Source organism: Equus caballus, chromosome 6 (genome assembly GCF_041296265.1).
Source record: "Equus caballus isolate H_3958 breed thoroughbred chromosome 6, TB-T2T, whole genome shotgun sequence".
NCBI classification, from domain to species: Eukaryota; Metazoa; Chordata; class Mammalia; order Perissodactyla; family Equidae; genus Equus; species Equus caballus.
The window spans coordinates 32,472,144-32,480,973 of record NC_091689.1 but is presented as its reverse complement, the minus strand read 5'-3'; positions in this window follow the sequence as shown (position 1 = coordinate 32,480,973).

Below are 8,830 nucleotides of genomic sequence, written 5' to 3'. Positions count from 1 at the left end.
GAGTTGTTTCTTAGCTTCCCAAAGAGCTGTAAGCAAGATGCTGTGGGGCCCAACTCGCCCTTTGGAAGGAAGCCTGCACGTTGTGCCTTTCAGCTCTAGGGCAATGGAGCACACCCAGAGCAGAAGTCCTACTTCAGCCAGATGAGTCCTGCAAAGAAACTGCGTTTCACAGGCCTTTGGAAGAGATGTTCCCGGTAGGCTATAAGAGAACTGTGCAGAGCGAGTTGTTTCTTAGCTTCCCAAAGAGCTGGAAGCAAGATGCTGTGGGGCCCAACTCGCCCTTAGGAAAGAAGCCTGCACGTTGTGCCTTTCAGCTCTAGGGCAAAGTAGCACACCCAGAGCAGAAGTCCTACTTCAGCCAGAGCAGGCCTGCAAAGAAACTGCGTTTCACAGGCCTTTGGAAGAGATGTTCCCACTAGGCTGTAAGACCACTGTGCAGAGCGAGTTGTTTCTTAGCTTCCCAAAGAGCTGTAAGCAAGATGCTGTGGGGCCCAACTCGCCCTTTGGAAGGAAGCCTGCACGTTGTGCCTTTCAGCTCTAGGGCAATGGAGCACACCCAGAGCAGAAGTCCTAGTTCAGCCAGATCAGGCCTGCAAAGAAACTGCGTTTCACAGGCCTTTGGAAGAGATGTTCCCGGTAGGCTGTAAGAGCACTGTGCAGAGCGAGTTGTTTCTTAGCTTCCCAAAGAGCTGGAAGCAAGATGCTGTGGGGCCCAACTCGCCCTTTGGAAAGAAGCCTGCACGTTGTGCCTTTCAGCTCTAGGGCAAAGTAGCACACCCAGAGCAGAAGTCCTACTTCAGCCAGACCAGGCCTGCAAAGAAACTGTGTTTCACAGGCCTTTGGAAGAGATGTTCCCGGTAGGCTCTAAGAGCACTGTGCAGAGCGAGTTGTTTCTTAGCTTCCCAGAGCGCTGGAAGCAAGATGCTGTGGGGCCCAACTCGCCCTTTGGAAAGAAGCCTGCACGTTGTGCCTTTCAGCTCTAGGGCAAAGTAGCACACCCAGAGCAGAAGTCCTACTTATGCCAGATCAGGCCTGCAAAGAAACTGCGTTTCACAGGCCTTTGGAAGAGATGTTCCCCCTAGGCTGTAAGAGCACTGTGCAGAGCGAGTTGTTTCTTAGGTTCCCAAAGTGCTGGAAGCAAGATGCTGTGGGGCCCAACTCGCCCTTTGGAAAGAAGCCTGCACGTTGTGCCTTTCAGCTCTAGGGCAAAGTAGCACACCCAGAGCAGAAGTCCTACTCCAGCCAGATCAGGCCTGCAAAGAAACTGCGTTTCACAGGCCTTTGGAAGAGATGTTCCCGGTAGGCTGTAAGAGCACTGTGCAGAGCGAGTTGTTTCTTAGCTTCCCAAAGAGCTGGAAGCAAGTTGCTGTGGGGCCCAACTCGCCCTTTGGAAAGAAGCCTGCACGTTGTGCCTTTCAGCTCTAGGGCAAAGTAGCACACCCAGAGCAGAAGTCCTACTTCAGACAGATCAGGCCTGCAAAGAAACTGCGTTTCACAGGCCTTTGGAAGAGATGTTCCCCCTAGGCTGTAAGAGCACTGTGCAGAGCGAGTTGTTTCTTAGCTTCCCAAAGAGCTGGAAGCAAGATGCTGTGGGGCCCAACTCGCCCTTTGGAAGGAAGCCTGCACGTTGTGCCTTTCAGCTCTAGGGCAATGGAGCACACCCAGAGCAGAAGTCCTACTTCACCCAGATGAGTCCTGCAAAGAAACTGCGTTTCACAGGCGTTTGCAAGAGATGTTCCCGGTAGGCTATAAGAGAACTGTGCAGAGCGAGTTGTTTCTTAGCTTCCCAAAGAGCTGGAAGCAAGATGCTGTGGGGCCCAACTCGCCCTTTGGAAAGAAGCCTGCACGTTGTGCCTTTCAGCTCTAGGGCAAAGTAGCACACCCAGAGCAGAAGTCCTTCTTCAGCCAGGTCAGGCCTGCAAAGAAACTGCGTTTCACAGGCCTTTGGAAGAGATGTTCCCACTAGGCTGTAAGACCACTGTGCAGAGCGAGTTGTTTCTTAGCTTCCCAAAGAGCTGGAAGCAAGATGCTGTGGGGCCCAACTCGCCCTTTGGAAGGAAGCCTGCACGTTGTGCCTTTTAGCTCTAGGGCAATGGAGCACACCCAGAGCAGAAGTCCTAGTTCAGCCAGATCAGGCCTGCAAAGAAACTGGGTTTCACAGGCGTTTGGAAGAGATGTTCCCGGTAGGCTGTAAGAGCACTGTGCAGAGCGAGTTGTTTCTTAGCTTCCCAAAGAGCTGGAAGCAAGATGCTGTGGGGCCCAACTCGCCCTTTGGAAAGAAGCCTGCACGTTGTGCCTTTCAGCTCTAGGGCAAAGTAGCACACCCAGAGCAGAAGTCCTACTTCAGCCAGATCAGGCCTGCAAAGAAACTGCGTTTCACAGGCCTTTGGAAGAGATGTTCCCGGTAGGCTCTAAGAGCACTGTGCAGAGCGAGTTGTTTCTTAGCTTCCCAGAGCGCTGGAAGCAAGATGCTGTATGGCCCAACTCGCCCTTTGGAAAGAAGCCGGCACGTTGTGCCTTTCAGCTCTAGGGCAAAGTAGCACACCCAGAGCAGAAGTCCTACTTCAACCAGATCAGGCCTGCAAAGAAACTGCGTTTCACAGGCCTTTGGAAGAGATGTTCCCGGTAGGCTGTAAGAGCACTGTGCAGAGCGAGTTGTTTCTTAGCTTCCCAAAGAGCTGGAAGCAAGATGCTGTGGGGCCCAACTCGCCCTTTGGAAAGAAGCCTGCACGTTGTGCCTTTCAGCTCTAGGGCAAAGTAGCACACCCAGAGCAGAAGTCCTACTCCAGCCAGATCAGGCCTGCAAAGAAACTGCGTTTCACAGGCCTTTGGAAGAGATGTTCCCGGTAGGCTGTAAGAGCACTGTGCAGAGCGAGTTGTTTCTTAGCTTCCCAAAGAGCTGGAAGCAAGATGCTGTGGGGCCAAACTCGCCCTTTGGAAAGAAGCCTGCACGTTGTGCCTTTCAGCTCTAGGGCAAAGTAGCACACCCAGAGCAGAAGTCCTACTTCAGCCAGACCAGGCCTGCAAAGAAACTGTGTTTCACAGGCCTTTGGAAGAGATGTTCCCGGTAGGCTCTAAGAGCACTGTGCAGAGCAAGTTGTTTCTTAGCTTCCCAGAGCGCTGGAAGCAAGATGCTGTGGGGCCCAACTCGCCCTTTGGAAAGAAGCCTGCACGTTGTGCCTTACAGCTCTAGGGCAAAGTAGCACACCCAGAGCAGAAGTCCTACTTCAGCCAGATCAGGCCTGCAAAGAAACTGCGTTTCACAGGCCTTTGGAAGAGATGTTCCCGGTAGGCTGTAAGAGCACTGTGCAGAGCGAGTTGTTTCTTAGCTTCCCAAAGAGCTGGAAGCAAGATGCTGTGGGGCCCAACTCGCCCTTTGGAAAGAAGCCTGCACGTTGTGCCTTTCAGCTCTAGGGCAAAGTAGCACACCCAGAGCAGAAGTCCTACTCCAGCCAGATCAGGCCTGCAAAGAAACTGCGTTTCACAGGCCTTTGGAAGAGATGTTCCCGGTAGGCTGTAAGAGCACTGTGCAGAGCGAGTTGTTTCTTAGCTTCCCAAAGTGCTGGAAGCAAGATGCTGTGGGGCCCAACTCGCCCTTTGGAAAGAAGCCTGCACGTTGTGCCTTTCAGCTCTAGGGCAAAGTAGCACACCCAGAGCAGAAGTCCTACTTCAGCCAGACCAGGCCTGCAAAGAAACTGTGTTTCACAGGCCTTTGGAAGAGATGTTCCCGCTAGGCTCTAAGAGCACTGTGCAGAGCGAGTTGTTTCTTAGCTTCCCAGAGCGCTGGAAGCAAGATGCTGTGGGGCCCAACTCGCCCTTTGGAAAGAAGCCTGCACGTTGTGCCTTTCAGCTCTAGGGCAAAGTAGCACACCCAGAGCAGAAGTCCTACTTATGCCAGATCAGGCCTGCAAAGAAACTGCGTTTCACAGGCCTTTGGAAGAGATGTTCCCCCTAGGCTGTAAGAGCACTGTGCAGAGCGAGTTGTTTCTTAGGTTCCCAAAGTGCTGGAAGCAAGATGCTGTGGGGCCCAACTCGCCCTTTGGAAAGAAGCCTGCACGTTGTGCCTTTCAGCTCTAGGGCAAAGTAGCACACCCAGAGCAGAAGTCCTACTGCAGCCAGATCAGGCCTGCAAAGAAACTGCGTTTCACAGGCCTTTGGAAGAGATGTTCCCGGTAGGCTGTAAGAGCACTGTGCAGAGCGAGTTGTTTCTTAGCTTCCCAAAGAGCTGGAAGCAAGATGCTGTGGGGCCCAACTCGCCCTTTGGAAAGAAGCCTGCACGTTGTGCCTTTCAGCTCTAGGGCAAAGTAGCACACCCAGAGCAGAAGTCCTACTTCAGCCAGACCAGGCCTGCAAAGAAACTGTGTTTCACAGGCCTTTGGAAGAGATGTTCCCGGTAGGCTCTAAGAGCACTGTGCAGAGCAAGTTGTTTCTTAGCTTCCCAGAGCGCTGGAAGCAAGATGCTGTGGGGCCCAACTCGCCCTTTGGAAAGAAGCCTGCACGTTGTGCCTTACAGCTCTAGGGCAAAGTAGCACACCCAGAGCAGAAGTCCTACTTCAGCCAGATCAGGCCTGCAAAGAAACTGCGTTTCACAGGCCTTTGGAAGAGATGTTCCCGGTAGGCTGTAAGAGCACTGTGCAGAGCGAGTTGTTTCTTAGCTTCCCAAAGAGCTGGAAGCAAGATGCTGTGGGGCCCAACTCGCCCTTTGGAAAGAAGCCTGCACGTTGTGCCTTTCAGCTCTAGGGCAAAGTAGCACACCCAGAGCAGAAGTCCTACTCCAGCCAGATCAGGCCTGCAAAGAAACTGCGTTTCACAGGCCTTTGGAAGAGATGTTCCCGGTAGGCTGTAAGAGCACTGTGCAGAGCGAGTTGTTTCTTAGCTTCCCAAAGTGCTGGAAGCAAGATGCTGTGGGGCCCAACTCGCCCTTTGGAAAGAAGCCTGCACGTTGTGCCTTTCAGCTCTAGGGCAAAGTAGCACACCCAGAGCAGAAGTCCTACTTCAGCCAGACCAGGCCTGCAAAGAAACTGTGTTTCACAGGCCTTTGGAAGAGATGTTCCCGCTAGGCTCTAAGAGCACTGTGCAGAGCGAGTTGTTTCTTAGCTTCCCAGAGCGCTGGAAGCAAGATGCTGTGGGGCCCAACTCGCCCTTTGGAAAGAAGCCTGCACGTTGTGCCTTTCAGCTCTAGGGCAAAGTAGCACACCCAGAGCAGAAGTCCTACTTATGCCAGATCAGGCCTGCAAAGAAACTGCGTTTCACAGGCCTTTGGAAGAGATGTTCCCCCTAGGCTGTAAGAGCACTGTGCAGAGCGAGTTGTTTCTTAGGTTCCCAAAGTGCTGGAAGCAAGATGCTGTGGGGCCCAACTCGCCCTTTGGAAAGAAGCCTGCACGTTGTGCCTTTCAGCTCTAGGGCAAAGTAGCACACCCAGAGCAGAAGTCCTACTGCAGCCAGATCAGGCCTGCAAAGAAACTGCGTTTCACAGGCCTTTGGAAGAGATGTTCCCGGTAGGCTGTAAGAGCACTGTGCAGAGCGAGTTGTTTCTTAGCTTCCCAAAGAGCTGGAAGCAAGATGCTGTGGGGCCCAACTCGCCCTTTGGAAAGAAGCCTGCACGTTGTGCCTTTCAGCTCTAGGGCAAAGTAGCACACCCAGAGCAGAAGTCCTACTTCAGCCAGACCAGGCCTGCAAAGAAACTGTGTTTCACAGGCCTTTGGAAGAGATGTTCCCGGTAGGCTCTAAGAGCACTGTGCAGAGCAAGTTGTTTCTTAGCTTCCCAGAGCGCTGGAAGCAAGATGCTGTGGGGCCCAACTCGCCCTTTGGAAAGAAGCCTGCACGTTGTGCCTTACAGCTCTAGGGCAAAGTAGCACACCCAGAGCAGAAGTCCTACTTCAGCCAGATCAGGCCTGCAAAGAAACTGCGTTTCACAGGCCTTTGGAAGAGATGTTCCCGGTAGGCTGTAAGAGCACTGTGCAGAGCGAGTTGTTTCTTAGCTTCCCAAAGAGCTGGAAGCAAGATGCTGTGGGGCCCAACTCGCCCTTTGGAAAGAAGCCTGCACGTTGTGCCTTTCAGCTCTAGGGCAAAGTAGCACACCCAGAGCAGAAGTCCTACTCCAGCCTGATCAGGCCTGCAAAGAAACTGCGTTTCACAGGCCTTTGGAAGAGATGTTCCCGGTAGGCTGTAAGAGCACTGTGCAGAGCGAGTTGTTTCTTAGCTTCCCAAAGTGCTGGAAGCAAGATGCTGTGGGGCCCAACTCGCCCTTTGGAAAGAAGCCTGCACGTTGTGCCTTTCAGCTCTAGGGCAAAGTAGCACACCCAGAGCAGAAGTCCTACTTCAGCCAGACCAGGCCTGCAAAGAAACTGTGTTTCACAGGCCTTTGGAAGAGATGTTCCCGCTAGGCTCTAAGAGCACTGTGCAGAGCGAGTTGTTTCTTAGCTTCCCAGAGCGCTCGAAGCAAGATGCTGTGCGGCCCAACTCGCCCTTTGGAAAGAAGCCTGCACGTTGTGCCTTTCAGCTCTAGGGCAAAGTAGCACACCCAGAGCAGAAGTCCTACTTATGCCAGATCAGGCCTGCAAAGAAACTGCGTTTCACAGGCCTTTGGAAGAGATGTTCCCCCTAGGCTGTAAGAGCACTGTGCAGAGCGAGTTGTTTCTTAGGTTCCCAAAGTGCTGGAAGCAAGATGCTGTGGGGCCCAACTCGCCCTTTGGAAAGAAGCCTGCACGTTGTGCCTTTCAGCTCTAGGGCAAAGTAGCACACCCAGAGCAGAAGTCCTACTCCAGCCAGATCAGGCCTGCAAAGAAACTGCGTTTCACAGGCCTTTGGAAGAGATGTTCCCGGTAGGCTGTAAGAGCACTGTGCAGAGCGAGTTGTTTCTTAGCTTCCCAAAGAGCTGGAAGCAAGTTGCTGTGGGGCCCAACTCGCCCTTTGGAAAGAAGCCTGCACGTTGTGCCTTTCAGCTCTAGGGCAAAGTAGCACACCCAGAGCAGAAGTCCTACTTCAGACAGATCAGGCCTGCAAAGAAACTGCGTTTCACAGGCCTTTGGAAGAGATGTTCCCCCTAGGCTGTAAGAGCACTGTGCAGAGCGAGTTGTTTCTTAGCTTCCCAAAGAGCTGGAAGCAAGATGCTGTGGGGCCCAACTCGCCCTTTGGAAGGAAGCCTGCACGTTGTGCCTTTCAGCTCTAGGGCAATGGAGCACACCCAGAGCAGAAGTCCTACTTCAGCCAGATGAGTCCTGCAAAGAAACTGCGTTTCACAGGCGTTTGCAAGAGATGTTCCCGGTAGGCTATAAGAGCACTGTGCAGAGCGAGTTGTTTCTTAGCTTCCCAAAGAGCTGGAAGCATGATGCTGTGGGGCCCAACTCACCCTTTGGAAAGAAGCCTGCACGTTGTGACTTTCATCTCTAGGGCAATGGAGCACACCCAGAGCAGAAGTCCTACTTCAGCCAGATCAGGCCTGCAAAGAAACTGCGTTTCACAGTCCTTTGGAAGAGATGTTCCCGGTAGGCTGTAAGAGCACTGTGCAGAGCGAGTTGTTTCTTAGCTTCCCAAAGAGCTGGAAGCAAGATGCTGTGGGGCCCAACTCGCCCTTTGGAAAGAAGCCTGCACGTTGTGCCTTTCAGCTCTAGGGCAAAGTAGCACACCCAGAGCAGAAGTCCTACTTCAGCCAGATCAGGCCTGCAAAGAAACTGCGTTTCACAGGCCTTTGGAAGAGCTGTTCCCGGTAGGCTGTAAGAGCACTGTGCAGAGCGAGTTGTTTCTTAGCTTCCCAAAGAGCTGGAAGCAAGTTGCTGTGGGGCCCAACTCGCCCTTTGGAAAGAAGCCTGCACGTTGTGCCTTTCAGCTCTAGGGCAAAGTAGCACACCCAGAGCAGAAGTCCTACTTTAGCCAGATCAGGCCTGCAAAGAAACTGCGTTACACAGGCCTTTGGAAGAGATGTTCCCGGTAGGCTGTAAGAGCACTGTGCAGAGCGAGTTGTTTCTTAGCTTCCCAAAGAGCTGTAAGCAAGATGCTGTGGGGCCCAACTCGCCCTTTGGAAGGAAGCCTGCACGTTGTGCCTTTCAGCTCTAGGGCAATGGAGCACACCCAGAGCAGAAGTCCTACTTCAGCCAGATGAGTCCTGCAAAGAAACTGCGTTTCACAGGCCTTTGGAAGAGATGTTCCCGGTAGGCTATAAGAGAACTGTGCAGAGCGAGTTGTTTCTTAGCTTCCCAAAGAGCTGGAAGCAAGTTGCTGTGGGGCCCAACTCGCCCTTTGGAAAGAAGCCTGCACGTTGTGCCTTTCAGCTCTAGGGCAAAGTAGCACACCCAGAGCAGAAGTCCTACTTTAGCCAGATCAGGCCTGCAAAGAAACTGCGTTACACAGGCCTTTGGAAGAGATGTTCCCGGTAGGCTGTAAGAGCACTGTGCAGAGCGAGTTGTTTCTTAGCTTCCTAAAGGGCTGGAAGCCAGATGCTGTGGGGCCCAACTCGCCCTTTGGAAAGAAGCCTGCACGTTGTGCCTTTCAGCTCTAGGGCAATGGAGCACACCCAGAGCAGAAGTCCTACTTCAGCCAGATCAGGCCTGCAAAGAAACTGCGTTTCACAGGCCTTTGGAAGAGATGTTCCCGGTAGGCTGTAAGAGCACTGTGCAGAGCGAGTTGTTTCTCAGCTTCCCAAAGAGCTGGAAGCAAGATGCTGTGGGGCCCAACTCGCCCTTTGGAAAGAAGCCTGCACGTTGTGCCTTTCAGCTCTAGGGCAAAGTAGCACACCCAGAGCAGAAGTCCTACTTCAGCCAGGTCAGGCCTGCAAAGAAACTGCGTTTCACAGGCCTTTGGAAGAGATGTTCCCACTAGGCTGTAAGACCAC